The sequence below is a fragment of the Hibiscus syriacus genome, unplaced genomic scaffold, assembly GCF_006381635.1.
Source record: "Hibiscus syriacus cultivar Baekdansim isolate YM2019G1 unplaced genomic scaffold, ASM638163v2 tig00117016_pilon, whole genome shotgun sequence".
Lineage (NCBI taxonomy): Eukaryota > Viridiplantae > Streptophyta > Magnoliopsida > Malvales > Malvaceae > Hibiscus > Hibiscus syriacus.
The window spans coordinates 3,870,868-3,891,644 of NW_024063525.1; the positions used below are offsets into that span (position 1 = coordinate 3,870,868).

The window sequence follows — 20,777 nt, forward strand, 5'->3', positions numbered from 1 at the left end:
TTGCGAACTTGGAAGCTCGCGTTGCGATTTTCTTTTGACCGTTGCGATTTTCTTTTTAACGTTGCGATTTTAATCGCGTTGCGATTTTGATATCGCGTTGCGATTTTATTGGTCATTTTGGCAAATCCAAAAAAAATTGGTTAAAATCGTATATTATAAGGTATTTTTGGTCACTGAGGCGATTTTCTCTTATCTAAATCATGACTACTAAATCATAATCGCTAAATTTTAATTAAAAATTTATCCTTAAATTATTTTAGATTTATAAAAAATTTATAATTAAAATTTTATCTATAATTTTAAAAATTAAAATAAATCACCTCATTCAATGTTTTAATGGTTAAAATTTAATAAAAAGATAAAAGAGTTCAATGAAGTAAAAGTCAAATTCAATTATCTAATCCCGAGGCAAGATTCGCCGGGAATTTAAATAATAAACAGATGAGCGTGCTTTAGTGCTCCGTAGGAAACTCCTCCAAAAAAACGAAAAAAATAGGAACCATCACTTTTACCGGCCATTGTGTGGATTCCTGTAAACATGTTTCCAGATGTTCAACCTGAAACCAACCAATTTGAAGTATCATTTTCCATGTGATCATTAACTTTGTTTTTTTCATCTGTAGTAATAATCACACCCATTGCGCTCGGCTTTTCAGTTCTGCCTACCAAGTGCAGAGCAGTGCTTCCGCTAATGTTTATGGATTCATTTGGTTCTTGTTTTTTGCCTAATTATTGATCCTTGTTTTTATAATCACTGTCTTCTTTATCCCAATCCCCAATTCACTCATGTTTGTAAATTCTCATGACGATTCCTACCCATCCCTCGCTTCCTTCCTCCACCCTTTCCACTCCAGAATTATATCTCTCCTCATCCCCTTCTTCGTTCCCATTCTCCCTCAAGCCGTACCGCAAATCTCTCAATCTTCGCTTTCGTGCTGATGTCCTCTCTCCCACTCTCACTGCTGTGCAAGTCGGTGAAGATTTACCAATTGATTATGGAGATTGGCTTCCCAAACCCGATCCAAACCAGCGTCGAAGAGCCGGCATTTTGCTCCACCCCACATCATTTCGTGGACCTTACGGCATCGGCGATCTTGGCGAACAAGCTTTTCATTTCATCGATTGGCTACATTTAGCTGGTTGCTCCGTTTGGCAGGTATACAAGTCTCCGTTTTTTTTATAAGGTGGCGCCATTTATTTTCGGAGTTCAGTTAATGTTGTTAAACTAAGCTAAAATGAATAAGAGATGTTATGGGATAATCCCTTTTTGTATTAATGAATGAAAATTGATTGTCACTGCAGGTGCTTCCCCTTGTTACTCCTGATGATGAAGGATCACCATATGCAGGCCAGGTGCTGCTTCATTAATATCTTCTTAATTATTGTTTTCCTGTTTCAATAAGTACTAATAATTGTTGGATCATAAACTTGATCCATTATGGGATCCTAAACCCAAACCCAAACTAAATTGATGTCATTACTTACATCATTTAATTAAAGATGTCATTGCTTACATCATTTAATTAATGATGTCATTGCTTACATCAATTTAGTTAGGTGAGAGTTAGATATTTGTTGAATTTGTAATGGTTTAAATTAGTTTATTTGTGTGGTGTAGGATTGTTCTTGAGTAGTATAAATACCCCTTCCCATTTTAGTTTTAAGCATAAAGAAAAATTAAGAGCTTCTAAGTGAGTGAAGAAGCAAAGTCTTATAAGAGTGAGTTGTAGTTCTTGTTTTCGAGTGAGAGTACTCTTGTAATATTTGTTTGAGTTTCAATAAAAGTTGTTTGTGTGAGCGTTTTATTTCCAACAAAGTGGTATCAGAGCGAGTTGGAAAGATCGAAGGTCTCGACGAGAGGAATACGCCGCCGCCAGAATTTTCTCAATCTGAGTTCTGACACCGCCACGCACCGCCGGAAGACTGCTGCCAGAAAATCGAGTTGACTCACCGAGTTGAGCCGATTCAGCCGAGTTGGAGCCCTTGACCGAGGTGTCCAAGTCCCTCCAAAGTTTTTTTTTTCATCGTTCCGGATTCATCCGTGCAATCGGATTTTACAAAATCTCATTATATTGAGAGATATGGCAAATGGTATGGCACCATTCCAAGTTCCGACACTCAACAACAACAACTACGACAATTGGAGTATCAAAATGAAGGCACTTCTTGGATCACAAGATGTGGGATATCATAGAGAAATGTATAATGAGCCTGCGGATGATGATGTTTTGCTACTCTTACACCAGATCAAAGACAACTTTGAAGATTCAAGAAAGAGAGACAAGAAGGCTCTCTACCTCATCTATCAGCATTAGATGATGATGGTTTTGAAAAGATTTCAAGTGCAAGCTCTAGCAAGGAAGCGTGGAGAAGCTGCAAACCTCTTACAAAGGATCCGAGCAAGTGAAGAAGGTTCGTCTCCAAACATTAAGAGGTGAATTCGAATCCTTAAACATGAAAGCATCTGAGTCTATTTCAGATTATTTCTCAAGAGTAGTAGCTGTTTCTAATCAATTAAAAAGAAATGGTGAAAAGTTAGACGATGTGAGGATAATAGAGAAGATACTCCGTTCGTTGGATCCCAAATTTGAGCACATCGTCGTGACGATTGAAGAAACTAAAGACTTGGAAGAAATGAAGATCGAACAGCTCCAAGGATCATTGCAAGCATACGAAGAGAAGCATAAAAAGAAGCATGAGTTTACTGAACACTCCTCAAGCTGCAACTCAAGGATATGCATGAGAGCCAACGCAATGATAGAAACCAACGTGGCCAAGGCAGAGGTAGAGGCCATGGACGAGGTGGAAGTCGAGGTCGTGGACGAGCTGGAATTACAACAATAACAATTCCAACAAAACTATGAGAAAGGAGAAAGCTCAACACGATGCCGTGGAAGAATTAATCCAACTCAAAGTATGACAAATCTCAAATTCGATGTTATAATTGTCAAAAATTTGGGCATATGCTTCAGAATGTAGCTCCCAACAACAAATTGAGGAGAAGGCCAATTACGTGGAGGAAAAGACAGAGGGAAAGAAACTCTTCTTCTAGCACGAAAGGAAACTGATGGTGGCCAAGCAAATTCCTGGTATCTTGACAGTGGTGCAAGCAATCACATGTGTGGAAGGAAAGACATGTTTGTGGAGCTAGACGAGTCAGTAAGTGGAAATGTTTCATTTGGAGATGATTCCACAATAGCAGTGAAAGGGAGAGGTAACATTCTTATCCGTTTGAAAGATGGGAGACATCAATTTATTTCAAATGTCTACTATGTGCCCAATATGAAAAGTAACATTTTAAGTTTAGGGCAACTGGTAGAGAAAGGTTATGATATTCATATGAATAATTATAATCTTTCTATAAAAGATGATAAGAATAACTTCATTGCTAAAGTGCCGATGTCAAAGAATAGAATGTTCTTGATCAACATACAAAATGATGTTGCAAAGTGCCTGAAAGCTTGCTACAAGATGCATCATGGCTTTGGCATTCGATTTGGGCATCTCAATTTTGGGGTCTAGAGCTATTAAGAAGGAGATGGTGAAAGGACTACCTCACATCAACCATCCTGACCAACTCTGTGAAGGGTGTCTAGTCGGGAAACAATTCAGGAAAAGCTTTCCAAAGGAGTCAGAGACAAGAGCTAAGAAGCCACTTGAGCTCATCCATACCGATGTGTGGACCGATCAAGCCAAGTTCTCTCGGTAACAATAAATTTTCTTCTCTTCATTGATGATTTTTCAAGAAAAACCTGGGTATATTTCTTGAAACAGAAGTCAGAAGTTTTTGAAGTATTCAAGAAGTTCAAAGCAGCAGTGGAGAGAGAAAGCGTAGAAAGATCAAAGCCATGAGATCCGATCGAGGTGGAGAATTTACTTCCAGGGAGTTTCAAGAGTTCTGTGAAGCAAATGGAATTCGTCGACCAATGACAGTTCCTAGATCCCCCCAGCAAAATGGTGTGGCAGAAAGAAAGAATAGAACAATCCTCGACATGGCACGAAGCATGCTCAAAAGCAAGAAACTACCCAAAGAATTTTGGGCGGAAGCAGTATCGTGTGCAGTCTACTTGTCAAATCGATCTCCAACAAGAAGTGTATGGGGAAAGACACCGCAAGAGGCATGGAGTGGAAGAAGCCTGGCATTTCCCACTTGAGAACCTTTGGAAGTATAGCCCATGTTCACGTACCAGACGAGAGAGAACGAAGCTTGATGATAAAAGCGAGAGTTTTATCTTCATCGGCTATGATGCTAATTCGAAGGGCTACAAGTTGTACAATCCAGACAATAAGAAGTTTGTGATTAGTCGAGATGTGGTCTTCAACGAAGAAGGAGAATGGATTTTAACTCCCATACAGATGACTTCAATTTCTTTCCTCAGTTTGAAGAAGATGAGCAGACAATGAGGGAGCAACTAGATGAATCTCAACAAGAGCTTGCAACTCCACCCACTTCACCAACATCAACCACTCAAGGAGACTCATCACCTTCATCATCGTCAAGTGGGAGTCAAAGTGAAAGAGTTGTGCAACGCACAAGAAGCCTTAGAGATCTCTATGAGGTAACTGAACGACAAGATAATCTTACATTATTTTGTCTGTTTGCCGATTGTGAACCAGTGAGCTTTCAAGAAGCGGTACAAGAAAAGAAATGGAGAGATGCGATGGACGAAGAAATCAAGGCCATCGAGAAGAATGACACATGGGAACTTACCTCACTTCCCAAGGGACATAAGGCGATAGGTGTCAAATGGGTGTACAAAACAAGCAAAACGCCAAAGGAGAGATTGAAAGGCACAAGCGAGGCTAGTTGCTAAAGGCTATAGTCAAAAGGCTGGAATTGACTATGATGAGGTATTTGCTCCTGTTGCGATTGGAGACTATCAGACTAATCATTTCTTTGGCAGCTCAAACAAGTGGAAGAAAACAGATGGATGTAAAGTCTGCCTTCCTAAATGGAGTTCTTGAGAGGAACTTTACATTCAGCAACCATCAGGCTATGAAGTCAAAGGGCATGAAGACAAGGTGTTGAAGTTGAAGAAGGCTCTTTACGGCTAAACAACACCAAGGGCATGGAATAGCCGAATCGACAAGTACTTCCAAGAGAATGGCTTCAACAAATGTCCCTACGAGCATGCTCTATATATCAGATCAAAGATGAAGATATTTTGATCGTGTGCCTCTACGTGGACGATTTGATCTTCACTGGAAGCAACCCAAGCATGTTTAATGAATTCAAGGATGTGGATGAAAGAATTCGAGATGACAGACATGGGGCTCATGCGTACTACCTTGGCATTGAAGTTAAGCAACAAAATGATGAATTTTCATTTCACAGGAAAGCTATGCAAGGGATACTGAAGAAGTTCAAGATGGAGAACTGTAAGCCAATAAGCACACCGGCAGAATACGGGATCAAGATGACCAACATGAAGAAGGCGAAAGTGTAATCCAACATTCTTCAAAAGTTTGGTAGGAAGTCTACGCTATCTAACTTGCACGAGACCCGATATTCTTCACGCAGTTGGATTGGTTAGTCGCTAAATGGAATCCCCAACAACCACCCATTTTAAAGCCGCAAAGAGAATTCTTCACTACTGAAAGGTACAATGACTTTGGCTTGTTCTATTCAGTTTCTAATGATTACAAGCTTGTGGGATATAGCGACAGTGATTGGGGTGGAGACATGATAATCGAAGGAGCACTACTGGATTCGTATTTTTCATGGGAGATATTGCATTCACATGGATGTCAAAGAAACAACCGATTGTCACATTATCCACTTGTGAAGCGGAATATGTTGCTACCTCATGTTTGTCATGCAATTTGGCTTAGAAATCTATTGAAGGAGATTGGTTTGATACAAGAAGAGCCTCAAGGTTTGTGTCGACAACAAGTCATCCATTGCCTTAGCGAAGAATCCAGTATTCCATGATCGAAGAATCCAGTATTCCATGATCGAAGCAAGCACATTGATATTCGCTACCACTATATAAGGGAGTGTGTTGCAAGAAAAGATGTGGAAGTTGAATATGTGAAGTCACAAGATCAAGTTGCTGATATTTTTACCAAGCCACTGACCAGCGAAGACTTCTTAAGATTAAGGAACCTACTAGGGGTCACGAGATCAAGTTTAAGGGAGGGTGTTGGATCATAAACTTGATCCATTATGGGATCCTAAACCCAAACCCAAACTAAATTGATGTCATTACTTACATCATTTAATTAAAGATGTCATTGCTTACATCATTTAATTAATGATGTCATTGCTTACATCAATTTAGTTAGGTGAGAGTTAGATATTTGTTGAATTTGTAATGGTTTAAATTAGTTTATTTGTGTGGTGTAGGATTGTTCTTGAGTAGTATAAATACCCCTTCCCATTTTAGTTTTAAGCATAAAGAAAAATTAAGAGCTTCTAAGTGAGTGAAGAAGCAAAGTCTTATAAGAGTGAGTTGTAGTTCTTGTTTTCGAGTGAGAGTACTCTTGTAATATTTGTTTGAGTTTCAATAAAAGTTGTTTGTGTGAGCGTTTTATTTCCAACAATAATTGCTATTCGGAATTTTTCAGTTTAGATGGTTTTCCTTTGACAGTAAATTGATATGTGTTTCCTCTTTATTGTTTAGGAAATTGTGTAGTTTTCCTTGATTGTTGTTTCAGGATGCAAATTGCAGAAGCACTTTCTTGATTTCACTTGAAGAGCTCGTTAAAGATGGTTTGCTAACAAAGAAAGAGCTTCCACAACCAATGTGAGGAGATCTTTTTCATTTCTATATTTTTTTATACTGTTATATTCTGCCAAAATTGTATTATAACATAATGTTTACACTTATATTTTAAGTTGCTGCTATATAATTTGTTCAGTGATTGTGACCGTGTGAACTATACTGTTTTTGCTAAGCTAAAGAATCCTCTAATAACTAAGGTAAAGCGTCGTCTGAATGTCAGTTCTTTTTCTGGTTAGCCATGCCCAGTTTAACTCATATCATCATCTCTTAGGCTGCAGAGAGGCTACTCTAGTCTGATGGAGAACTTAAAACTCAGCTTCAAGCTTTCCGTAGAGATCCTACCATATCATGTTGTAAACACCATTTTTTTATTATTTGTTTTGTTTTTTTGTTTATCATTACTTTATTAAAAAAATAATATAATATGTATCAGTTGGGTTATTAATACCCCAACCACCCATATATCAATCACTTCTCCTTTCCCCGAAAATATGAAATGGAAGACAGGTTTTTTGACTTTTTGGCTCTCCATTTTTAGCTCTCTTTTTCCTTTTTCATTTGCTTTTTTTTTCTTTGGTTTTTCGTGGGGGTTCATGGGTGGTTGAGGGGTGACCTGCGTGCGAGAGAGGTCATCTCACGGCCAGGAAGCACCGACTGTGGGTGGCCAGAGGTGAACGCGTGGGGGTCCTTAGTGGGAGCTTTAGTCAAAAGAAAAGAGAGAGAAAGGAGCTTGGCCTTTTCGACCTTTGCTTTAGCCTCCCTCGATTGGCTCGGTTGCCGGTCGGAGCAGGGGTTGGTTACCAAGGTGGTGGCCGGCGCTGAGGGTCGGTTTCAGACCTCTCGGCGTGGGGAGAGAAAGAACGAGAGAGAGAGTTTGAATCGGGGGAAAACGAGTTCGGCCAGTCCTCCTCCGGTCTCGGTCGAGGTCGCGATGCGTGTAGGTCGATAACAGCCCGATGGCCGGCGTGGGAGGGCCCGTGAGTGGCGGCCGCGTTGAGTTTGTGAAGCTTGCAAGCTTCTGGGCAATTTACGTGAAAAGGGGGATATTTTGGTTGTATGAGAAATGGGTAAACCACGCAACAGGTCCTTCCTGTTTTGTGTGTTTCACGTTTTAGTTATTAGTTTTAGAGTCAAATCGCAGTCCAACACCTCCCAATTTTAGCGTGTTTTACGTTGTGGTCACTATCAGGGTAAAATCATCTTTAAGCTTCCCATATTTTAGATTCTTTTGCAGTCTGGTCATGTATTTTGTTATGTGTTTCGAATATGCATATTGATTTTATTAACTTTCGATTTGGTCATTATTTTTTTATTTTATTCGTTATAATTTAGTTGTTGTTTTATTATTTATTGCATTTTTATCACTTAACCTTTTGTTTCTAATTTATTGCACTTTTATCATTCTGTTTTATTTTTCTTTAATTTAGTCACTATTATTATTTTAATTTGTTCGAATTTAATCACTTTTTATGTTTATTCATTTTATTCACTGTTTGGATTCTGCTTCTTATTTTATTATGTTTTGGATTTGATATTTGCAATTTATTCATTTTAGTCACTTTTTAATTTCTGATTTAACTACTAGATTATATTTTCTTGCATTTTAGTCAATATAATTAGATTTTATTGCAATTAGGTCGTTGTACTTATTTTGTTTTTTATTTTATGTTTTTTTTACTATTTTATTTTTTTATATTTATTTGTTTTTTTAATCATGTTAATTAAGTTTATTATTAATTGTTTTGTTTCATGATTTATTTTCTTAGATTTAGTTTTAAATTAGATTAATATTCGAATCATGCTTAGAAATTAAAATTTCACACTAGTTTAATTAGGGAGCAATTCGAGTCAAGTTTTCGCATAAGATGTCCAATTACTCGAATCGATTGCTTGACTACTAAAATTTATCAATAATTAATATTTTCTAAAAAACTTTAAGTGTAATAATTTAGGTAATAATTAGGGTTTTAATTAGTCATCAACTTTAGAAATTATCAAATAAGGTCATTAAGCTTTTATGTAATTTAAAAGTCGGTATTTTTATATTTTGACTTTTAGTCCCCGAATTTCGATTAGTGTTTTAATTTTAACTTAATTAAATAGGTTAAATATAGTCTCTACCTTAGGTTAGATTCCATATTAGTCTTTAAATTTAGGGAATATTACGAGTTGGCCCTCGCCTAAATGTTCGAGGAACCATCTCGATTATTCGATTCGATAATTTATTAAAATCAAATAAGATTAATATTAGAGCATACATTTTTAGGTTTGAGCTTCTAGGTTCCTTTAATTTCATAATTTGACACCTAAAGCTAGAAAAAGCCTTTAATTTACTTTTAGCTTAATTAGGATTAAATAAAATTTTGTTTGATTGCATTTTATTTTTAACTCTAAGACAATGTTCACTTATTAAGGAATTAATAGTGTATCTCCCACAATCATGCTTCGGGGGTGACCACTGGTAATTCCCGAAATAAGTCAACATCATTTTCAAGGTTGCATCATGATTTTTAAAATTAAAGCAATATCCGGTTATTAGGCACAATAGTTGATCTCCCGCGTTTGTTCTAGGGGCGACTGTTATCGGTCTCAATAAATGAATACATTTTTCAAATTTTGCATCCATAATGATTTTCAAAATTAAATAAAGATCGAACTCAAAATTTTCAATTTTAAATATAGGGTAATCAACTATGTACCAATTTTTGGGCGCTTGTGGGGGTGCTATTCCTTCCCCACGCGTAACTAACACCTGAACCTAATTTATGGATTTTCGCAGACCTTAAAACTTGGTATTTTGATAAAAATAAAATGTTTTATTAAAATCACCCGTTTTTATGGTGTTCCAATCGCACCTTAAATGATTGGTGTTCGAAAAATATTTTCAAAGAAAACCCCCGAGTCGGTATCGGTCTTTCACCGCCTGGGCGAAAAACAATGTCGACGGCTTGGCGACTCTGTTGGGGATGTTTTTTTTAAAAACAAATTGAGAGTCGAGCCACGAGTTGGTTACCCTATATTTATAATTCTAGAAATTACGAGTTTGATCTTGTTTAATTTACGGTTCATTATGATATTTCAAAAGAAAAAAATATTTTCTCTTTGATTAATGCTTTCATTTTTTGAGAATATTTAAGATTGTTGCATATCATAGTTCTAAACCCGAGCTCAAACCTGATTTACCTAAGTATGGAGAAACGTCACACCTCATGAGGAGCATTGGTCTTCCTTGTGTGGGTCTAACAAAGTGTCTCTGGAAAGCATCCTAACTTGCCTATCCAGATATTAGATCTAAGGTACACTTTTAGTGGTGTGATCCCCTGAGCTGAATCTGATTCACAAGTCTGTAATGGACTAGAATTAGAGTCAACCTTAGTAGTAAAGATGGCTCGGGAACCTTTGCTAGAACCCATCCTCATATAGAAAATTTAGTAAGCCTACATTGCTAGAGCCATGTGGATAACCTATGAGAACTAGAACGCATGCGGTTATGACTATTAATTTTCTTTGTATGTTTTTTTAGTCTCAACTTTGAGTCGAATTTATTTATTGTTGCTAAGATTACATTTCTTTGACTAATCATTTCAACTAACTTGATTCTTTTTTGTCTTGTTTCTATTAACATTGACTTCATTTTCTCTGGTCTTATTGCATTTTTGCATGAACATAACATATCATTCAAAGGTATTGATCCCTTAAATAACTGATTGCTTAGAGGGTTCATGAAAAGCAATGCATTTCGCTGGGATCGGTAGAAATTTGAAGATGCTCTACGTAGATCGAGTAGCATCAAGGGAGATTCTACTTAAGGAGACAAACCAGACACCTACCTACTGAGATAAAAAGGTGGACTCAAGAAGATTCGATGCCAAAGCCAAGAGTTGAAGATCACAAATCAGCTCGAAAGATTTCTGAAAGTAGGAGATGAAGTAGAAGCTTTGAAGACGAGGCAGTACCCAGATGCTCGCAGGAGCTATACAACTTACAGATGGACCAGATCTTCACTTCCCTAGTGTATCAAGACATTGTCGGTTTTTCAAGAATTGTTCAAGGAATAGTTACTTATTTTCATCTCGCATTTTGCACTCTCATTTTTGCATTTGCATATGTATTTTTGCATTTTTGCATTAGTATATATACATTGTACATTATATGGTATACGTTGTGTATCAACGTGCATTAATCACGGATCCGAGGGAATAACTTGCACAGAGTCTCGTGATAAAAGCTTTGAGGTAAAATGAAGTCACCCCATTCGTACCTAGAAGAGGATTGAGAGCTATTGACATGATCAAACCTTGCTCATACGTTGTGTATACATTCACCCCATTCAAAGCTGAAATAACCATTGTTTGATTCCTTACCCGAAATAACACATGATCAAATCTTGACATCACTTCCATATGAAATAATAAAGTCATGCCCTTATTTCCCCTCGAGACATCAAAACCTATATTTTTACCTTTCAAGACAAAAATATCCTTTCCATAATATTACATTTTTTCAGAATTACGACTTTAAAGTCACACATTTCCCTTCCTAGACATAGAACCAATATTAATTTTCCAACCTCAATAAATCCTGGGGGTATAAAGAGGACCTTTCTTGCAAGAAAGACAAGATGGAGTGTTGTGGATCAAGTTTTTGAGAATTCAAATAATTGGGGCATACTAGGAGCAAATAGAACAAGAAGAAATAAAGGGAATCATTGAAATAATTCTATCATGCATTAATTACATTGTTCCAAGGATCACCCTCCACACTAGGGGCCAAAGGTGAAGGACATCTGCTCACATGAGTGAAGATCATCAATTCAGATTTCGCTACAGAAGCAAGTCATGATAAAATAAAGTGAGAAATAACGAGATACCGCAAGATGGACCAAATACAAACACTCGGTGATCAAATCGAGTTGATAACACAGAGAGAAAAAGGAAAGACATAGCAAAAAAATACATAAAAAAAGATATAAAAGAAAGAGAAGAAAATAAAAAAAGAAAAAAAGAGGAAAAAGAAAAAAAGGAAAAAAGGAAAAAAGGAAAAAAAGAGAAAAAAGAAAAAAAAAAGAAAGAAAAAAAGAAAGAAAAAAGAGAGAAAGGAAAATAAAGAAAGAAGAAAGAAAACCGATCAAATACTTCAAGACGAGTTACTCAAATCAATTCTCCAAAAGATTAGATAACACCAAAAGAAAATAAAATAAAAGAAAAACGAGCAGATTCAAGACTAACAAGACAAGATTGAAGACAACAGAATGAATCGATTATTGGTTCAATAACCCTTAAACAATTATTTGGGCCCATTTATCAATTTCTTTCATAACCATGAGCCTTAGCCTACGTTATGTGCCTGAAAAGTCCCTTCTAATCATATATGAATTTCTAAGTGGAGATACTATTTTCAGATTTCATTCCGCCCCTTAGGGTTAATTTTATTTGCAAAATTAGTTTTCTAAGTTTTTAATGCATAATAGAGAAAAAAATAATAAAATGAGGGTTCAAGTTATAAAATTTTAGACAACATCTTGAAACCAAATGAGAATTCGAGTTGAAAACCTGAAAAGGCAACTCAAACATGAAGATTTCCAACCACTACACAGAAGGACAATCTTATACATCTCTTGATAAAGCATTGCACAGTCCAAAGGTGCTCACGAGGGCTGAGAACCAGTGAACATTTCCAGAAGAGAAGCAGGACGGCTGTTTCATCATATCAATGAACACCAGAATCAAGAACGCAAGAAGCAAACCTGAAACATATTACTTCCCCAAATTAACCTGAAATATATTACCTTCCCAAGTCAGCCTAAGCCTTTTATTAGCATTAATCTTTTCACTTTTCAAATGTATATAATTTTTGAATGATTAAAAGAAAATTTGACATATTTGATACTCAGTGAACTCTTGTTTTACAATTTGTTTTGATTGTCAGTCGGAATAAAATCAGAACACATTTGAATTTTATTCAACATTTTTTCACATTTTTAAAATAAAAGAAAAGAGAAACACATTTTCAAATAAGACAATCTCGAGTGAAAAGGGTCATTGAGGCTGGTGAGGCTCATTCCGCCTCTATTAAAGGAAAAACGAGGCCAGAACGATGAAGCATTTCTTGGAAAAAAAATAGTCCAAGAGATCATAAGGACTAAAGGAAAGAAATTCTAACACTTCATTGTGACATTATCAAAAAGCAGACAATCACCTTAGTTGAAGAAAACTTATATCCTAACTCATGAAAAAATGAAAAAAAGTTATGATCAATTCTTAAATGTCCATATGGTTGTGGCATCATGAAGAGAAGCCCTCAAACTATTCGTTAACATTACTGATTAGTGATACAAGAGTGAGACCATTCGAGATTAAGATTTTGGCACAAAGAGAGCCACGAGTACCCACATTGGGGCATTACCTAAACCAGATGTCATTAAGATCACAAGATTCAAACCAAACATACATTGTGAATGACCCTGTCGATTGGAGTGCCAAGGTAGAAAGATGAACACAAAAATGGCTTACCTTGAGTTGAACCATTCACACTGCAGTTAGCCAAAGACTCTTGAGAAACAATTTTGATTCAAAATCGAGTCAAAGACGTGTAAGGTGCCTAGTCGTCTACCTGATCGCAACGAGAATTCAAGAGAGGACGCACTTCTTCTAAAATCATGTTGAAGAAGCAAGAAAAAATATAGAAGATGGGAGGGACATGATTGTTCCGGATAATTAGCCTGACCATGCTGAAGTTAGGGGTAGACTCCATACAAGAGTGATCACGTGAAGGAAGATCGAGATCTCCATTTGGAAGTCAAAATAGGGTTACTAATAAACATTTTTGCACATAAGAGAGTCATGAATTACATGTAGATATGTATTGCATTCACATTTTATGCATCAAGGCATATATTTACAAATTTTTCAAGAAAAGAAGAAAAAGAAAAGTCAGAACTCAAGCCTTGAATGAAGGGAATTATATTCCGAATAGCAGAACCTCAAGAATTGAGGAACTTAATCCAATAATAATCATTACTTTGATATGGGGGCACGTTACCCAAACAACATAATATTTTCAAAAGAAAGGTTTTAAAGAAACTAAGCCTGATTTTCAGGGGTTTATTGATGATGATTTCCAAATAATATTTTTAAAAGAAGCTAAGCCTAATTTTTAGTGATTGTTTGATGTTTTCAAATGAGTTTTTAGAAATTAAGCCTAATTTTCAAGGGTTTCTTGATGATTATTTCCAAAGAATTTTTAAAGGAAGCTAAGCCTAATTTTTAGGGGTTCCTTGATGACAACTGAAAATGAAAGATTTTTAGAAACTAAGCCTGATTTTCAGTGGATTCTTGTTGTTTTAAATGAATTTTTGAAAGAAGCTAACCCTAATTTTAGGGATTTCTTGATAACTATAAATGAATCTTTTTGAAGAAGCTAAATTTATCTAGGGTAATTTTTTTTTACTGGGGCAAGATGTGCACATTCATAAGTCAAGATTCATAAGAATACACTCAGGTGCGGTAGATAAAGAAGACAATCAAACTGGGAAAATACTGAAGACTGCTCTAGCAATGAAGATTGCACTTGCAACCATTTCTAATAGACCAAATAAACCTGCATTCATACATGAATTTACATTTTTGCATCACACATTTCATCATTTCATACACATGATAAATTTTGATTTCCCTCTCATGAGGATGTCTGTAAAGTTTATTTTGAAAAGCTATTTTGTCCTTCTTAGGATCATTTTTTCTAGAGAATTGTTTGAGTCCTTCTTAGGACCGTTTTTCTGGAATGTCTCATGAGTATTTCTTAAGATTTTCCCTAGAAGCATTTTCAATAATGTCTTTCTTCAAACTTGACTTTCCTAGGTCACTTCAATGAGAATGAGCAGTGTCGTTTCCAGGATGGACCCAACAAAGACAAAAACTTAGCAATTTGCAACGTCAAGGAATTCAAAGAGTCAACAAAGATTTCATTTCATGACTTCAGCAAAGAATAAGTCCATATTTTTCACCATTGAAAGAAATGGATCTCAGTAAAATTCAAGGACCTTTGGATCAATACCTTTGGGTACTTCAAACACAATTATTATTGACACATGATAATATTTTGCAGGTTTGAAAATATTCAAAGAGAAGATAAACCAATCAACATTTCCAGTGGGAAGTTCATAATGAGAAGAACTTATCCGAAGAGGAAGACGAAGTTCATAATGAGAAGAACTTGTTTAACCTTGGCTCAACAGTTCCAGCGGAGAGTTCATAATGAGAAGAACGCATCCAACGAGGAAGAAGAAGTTCATAATGAGAAGAACTTGTTTAACCTTGCATCACCATATCCAGCGGGGAGTTCATAATGAAAATAACCCATCCAACGAGGGAGAAGAAGTTCATAATGAGAAGAACTTGTTCAACCTTGCATCACCATTTCCAGCGGGGAGTTCATAATGAGAAGAACTCATCTGACGAGGGAGAATAAGTTCATAATTAGAAGAACTTGTCCAACCTTTCATCAACATTTCCAGTGGAGAGTTCATAATGAAAAGAACTCATCCAACGAGGGAAAAGAAGTTCATAATGAGAAGAACTCATCCAATGAGGGAAAAGAAGTTCATAATGAGAAGAACTTGTTCAACCTTGGCTTAGCATTTCCAGTGGAGAGTTCATAATGAGAAGAACTCATCCAACGAGGGAGAAGAAGTTCATAATGAGAAGAACTTGTTCAACCTTAGCTCGATTCCATTACAGAATAAACCGATCAACATTTCCAGTGAAGAGTTCATAATGAGAAGAACTCATCCGATGAGGGAGAAGAAATTTATAATGAGAATAACTTGTTCGACCTTGGCGATTCCACCGAAGAAGGAAGTGGATTGACATCCTCATTAGAAGAAATTCGAGCTCAAGATTTTAGCAGTTTAGGCTAGATAAAAAAATGGTGCATACTATGTTTGCTTTATTCATGTTCCACAACATTGTACAAAGAGGGGCAAATGTAAACACAATTATTTTGAGGGTAAAGTATAGTAATGATCATTGAACTTTTCTAAAGCTTTCATTTAGGTCCCCCAACTTTTAAAACTTATAATATGGTCCCCAACATTTATTCCGTTTGCAATATGGCCCCCAACAATTACATTAGGGACCATATTACAAACGAAATAAATGTTGGGGGACTGTATTGCAAGTTTTAAAAGTTGGGGGACCTAAATGAAAGCTTTAGAAAAGTTTAGTGACCATTACTATACTTTACCCTTAATTTTATTATAATATTTTTTATAAAATTTGTATTTAGTCCTTGTACTTTAATTTTTTTCAGTGTAATCTTAAAATTACAAAGAAAAAATGAAAATTAGAATAAAATCATTGACAACTGTTGATAACTTTATCAAGATTAATTTCAACCGTCAGCAATTTCATGTACATTATAAAAACATTATTAATTCTCTGATTAATTTGATATCATTTTTAAATCTCTATTTTTTTTCTAATTCCATTTCCCCTAATTAAGTTATAAAATTAGAGTACATCGTTATTAAATAAGTATAATAATTATATATAAAATAATTTTGTATAGCTTATCATATGAACGAGCATTTTTTTAATTAATAGTTGGTATCTGATTTATTGATTGATTAATTTAGATTGAGTTCTACAGACACATATTATAGAGGCGACCTTCTCCCAACTTAATTTGTTTCATTCGTAAATATCAAGATTCGAACCCTTAACTTTTCTTAAAGAATCTAATGTTTTGTTTTACTAAAAATTATAAAAATAAATAATTTATCTTCCAAATAAATGATCGCTTGAAAGAGTGGAATAAAGAGATTCGCCACACACGTTAGAAGGTTTGGGAAGCAAATAATAATGAGACCAAAAGAGACATCTTTCCAATATTTTAAATTTAATAATTGGAAATTTTAATTTAATTCATATCAAATATCAATATAAAACTCATTTTTAATTTTTTTAAAATTAAATCATATCAATTTTTAATGCATATTTAAAACAAAAATAAAAATACTTCAAATATTTAACTAAACTGAATAATTATAACAATGTAACAGTTTCATATAGTAATAAAAATGGGATATTCGGGACCTCCGCTCACTATATAATGAAAAATAAATATACCATATTTTTTTATTATGTATGGAGTTCATGATTTTTCGTTTTTTCTCGGCACATAATTATTATTTTTAGTAGTATATGATGATTATAAAGTAATATTGTAATAATCATTTTTTAAAAAATAATTAAATATTATTTTAAAAATCAATTATGACTTTATTTTGGAAAAATTGGTGATTTTGGATTAATTTGGACTAAATAGATTAGGAGTCGCCACGATCTTTGGGTTTGGTAGGTCGAATATCTAAAAACTTCTTTTAAAAACAATTTTAAGAAAAAAATGTTTTTAGGACAAAAACGGTCTGCATTTACCAGAAATTCAATTTGATGGGTTCGGGAGTCGGTTACACGTGAGGAATAATTAGCACCCCCACAACACTCAAAATTGGTACTGTGTCGCTTACACGTTGTCATAAATGGTGAAAACCATGAAACGAATATAAAGTTAAAATATGATCTATTTATTGAGTTTAATTAATTTGCTTCGAATTAAATATTAGGGAAAACTTTTTAACTTGAAAAGAAATCTCGAGATTAGCAATCATCCGTAGAGAAAGCTATTTCGGTTATTTCTTATCTATAAAAAATATTCTCTTTTCTATAAAACGCGAATCGAATATAAATTGAAAATCGTCATTTACGTAAAATGAAATAAATTGATATTTATAAACATGCATTGCATTGTTCAACTTAAAATAAAAAGAATTAATTAGAAAAATAAAATTAATTTTAGAGTAAAGTATAGTAATGGTCACTGAACTTTTCTAAAGCTTTCATTTAGGTCCCCAACTTTTAAAACTTGCAATACAGTCCTCTAACATTTATTCCGTTTGCAATATGGTCCCCAATAGTTACATCGGGGACCATATTGAAAATGGACTAAATGTTGGAGGACCATATTGCAAACATACTAAATGTTGGGGGACTGTATTGCAAGTTGTAAAAGTTGGGGGACCTAAATGAAAGCTTTAAAAAAGTTCAGTGACCATTACTATATTTTATCCTTATTTTTATTTTTATTATTTGTTTTGTTTTTTGTTTATCACTATTTTATTAAAAAATAAATAATATAATATGTAGCAGTTGGGGTTATTACTACCCCAACCACCCATGTATAAATCACTTCTCTTTTCCCCGAAAATATGAAATGAAAGATAAGTTTTTGACTTTTTGGCTCTCCAATTTTAGCTATCTTTTTCCTTTTTCATTTGCTTTTTTTCTTTGGTTTTTTGTGGGGGTTCATGGCTAGTATAGTGGTGGCCACCGTTGAGTGGTGGTCGGCGTGCGAGAGAGGCCATCTCACGGCCAGGAATCACCGACTGTGGGTGACCGGAGGTGAGCACGTGAGGGTCTTTGGTGGGGGCTTTAGTCAAAACAAAAAAAAGAGGGAAGGGCTTGGTCTTTTTGAACTTTGCTTTAGCCTCCCTCGACTGGCTCGATTGTCGGTTGGAGCAGAGGTTGGTCACCAAGGTGGTGGCTAGCGTTGAGTGTCGGTTTCAGGCCTCTCGGCGTGGGGGGAGAGAAAGAAGGCGAGAGAGAGTTTGAACGGGGAAAAAGAGTTCGATCAATCCTCATTCGGTCTCGATCGAGGTCCCTGGTGGGTGTAAACCACGCATCAGGTCCTTCATGTTTAGTGTGTTTCATGTTTTGGTTACTAGTTTTAGGGTCAAATCGCAGTCCAAGTCCTCTCAATTTCAGTGTGTTTTACGTTTTGGTCACTATCAGGGTAAAATCATCTTTAAGCTTCCTATATTTTAGATTCTTTTGCAGTCTGGTCATGTACTTTGTTATGTGTTTCAAATATGCATATTGATTTTATTAACTTTCGATTTGGTCATTATTTTTGTTATTTTATTCGTTATAATTTAGCTGCTGTTTTATTATTTGTTGCATTTTGGTCACTTAACCTTTTGTTTCTAATTTATTCCACTTTTATCATTCTGTTTATTTTATTTTAATTTAGTCACTATTATTATTATGATTTGTTCGAATTTAGTCACTATTTTTTATGTTTATTCATTTTAGTCACTATTTGGATTCTGCTTCTTATTTTATTATGATTTGGATGTGATATTTGCAATTTATTCATTTTAGTCACTTTTTAATTTATGATTTAACTACTAGCTTTTATTTTCTTGCATTTTAGTCAATGTAATTAGATTTTATTGCAATTAGGTCCTTGTAGTTATTTTATTTTTTATTTTATGTTTTTTTAATGTTTTTATTTTTTATATATTTATTTGTTGTTTTAATCATGTTAATTAAGTTTATTATTAATTGTTTTGTTTCATGATTTATTTTCTTATATTTAGTTTTAAATTAGATTAATATTCGAATCAAGCTTAGAAATTAGAATTTCACACTAGTTTAATTAGGGAGAAATTCGAGTCAAGTTTTCGCATAAGATGCATGATTACTCGAATCGATTGCTCGACTTATAAAATTTATCAATAATTAATATTTTCTAAAAAAATTAAGTGTAATAATTTAGGTAATAATTAGGTTTTTAATTGGTCCTCAACTTTAGAAATTATCAAATAAGTTCCTTAAGCTTTAGATCTTTTAGAAGTCGGTATTTTTAGATTTTGACTTTTTAGTCCCCGAACTTCGATTAATGTTTTAATTTTGACATGATTGAATAGGTTAAATAGAGCCTCTACTTTAGGTTAGATTCCAAATTAGTCTTTAAATTTAGGAATAATACGAGTTGACCCTCGCCTAAATGCTCGAGGAACCATCTCGATGATTCGATAATTTATTAAAATCAAATAGGATTAATATTAGAGCCTACATTTTTAGGTTTGAGCTTCTAGGTTCGTTTAATTTCATAATTTGACACCTTGAGCTAGAAAAATCCTTTAATTTACTTTTAGCTTAAATAGGATTAAATAAAATTTTGTTTGATTGCATTTTATTTTTAACTCTAAGGCACTATTCACTTATTAAGGAATTAATAGTGTATCTCCCACAATCACGCTCATGGGTGACCAATGATAATTCCCGAAATAAGTCGACATCTTTTTCAAGACAACATCATGATTTTTAAAATTAAGGCAATGTCCGGTTATTAGGCACAATAGTTGATCTCTCGCGTTTATGCTAGGGGTGAATGCTATTGGTCTCAATAAACGAATACCCTTTTCAATTTTTGCATCCAAAATGATTTTCAAATTAAATAAAGATCGAACTCAAAATTTCCAATTTTAAATATAGGGTAATCAACTAGGTAGCAAATTTTTTGCGCTTGTGAGGGTGTTAATCATTTCCCATGTGTAACTGACTCCCAAACATGATTTCTGAATTTTCGCAGACCTTAAAACTTCGTATTTTGATAAAAATAAAATATTTTATTAAAATCACCCGGTTTTTATGGTGTTCCAATCGCACCTTAAATGATTGGCAGTAACTTCTCACATTTAGATAAATATTTTCAAAGAAAACCCCCGAGTCGGTATCGGTCTTTCCCCGCCCGAGCGAAAAACGGTGTCGACACATGTGAGAACTATATATTTTCCATATAATTGCTCTAACTACAATCGCATTCCTCGGTACTTCTAGTTTAAATATCTGCTAAGCTTAAATCTGCATCTGATTGTTTTATTACTGTATGAATCTCATCAGTTTGAGGAGCTTGAGAGTGAAAGGTTTTTTGTGGAAAAGTTTTTTTTTCTGTTATTGGAAGGGGTTGACTAACTCTGCTTTAAAGATTTGGGGTTGACAAAGATTATAGAAATACACATTTTTGACATTTACTTTCTCATTCTTAGCTCGTGTGTGCTACTCATTTATTTGGTGCAGCTTCAAATTGTTTCCCTATGTTTTCTTCATTATTGGAATGAAATTACTGTAATTCGACGACTTCTTTACAAATCTTTTGCCAGTATCGTTGAAAGTTAGCAAACAAATAATGTTCAGTACGTTTTTCACC

The 20,777-nt window shown here is 34.7% G+C and overlaps 1 pseudogene; it reads left to right on the top strand.

Annotated features, from left to right (window-relative positions):
* Nucleotides 1-802: 802 nt before the first annotated feature.
* LOC120195616 overlaps nt 803-20,777 on the top strand; it is a 28,262-nt pseudogene continuing 8,287 nt past the window's right edge.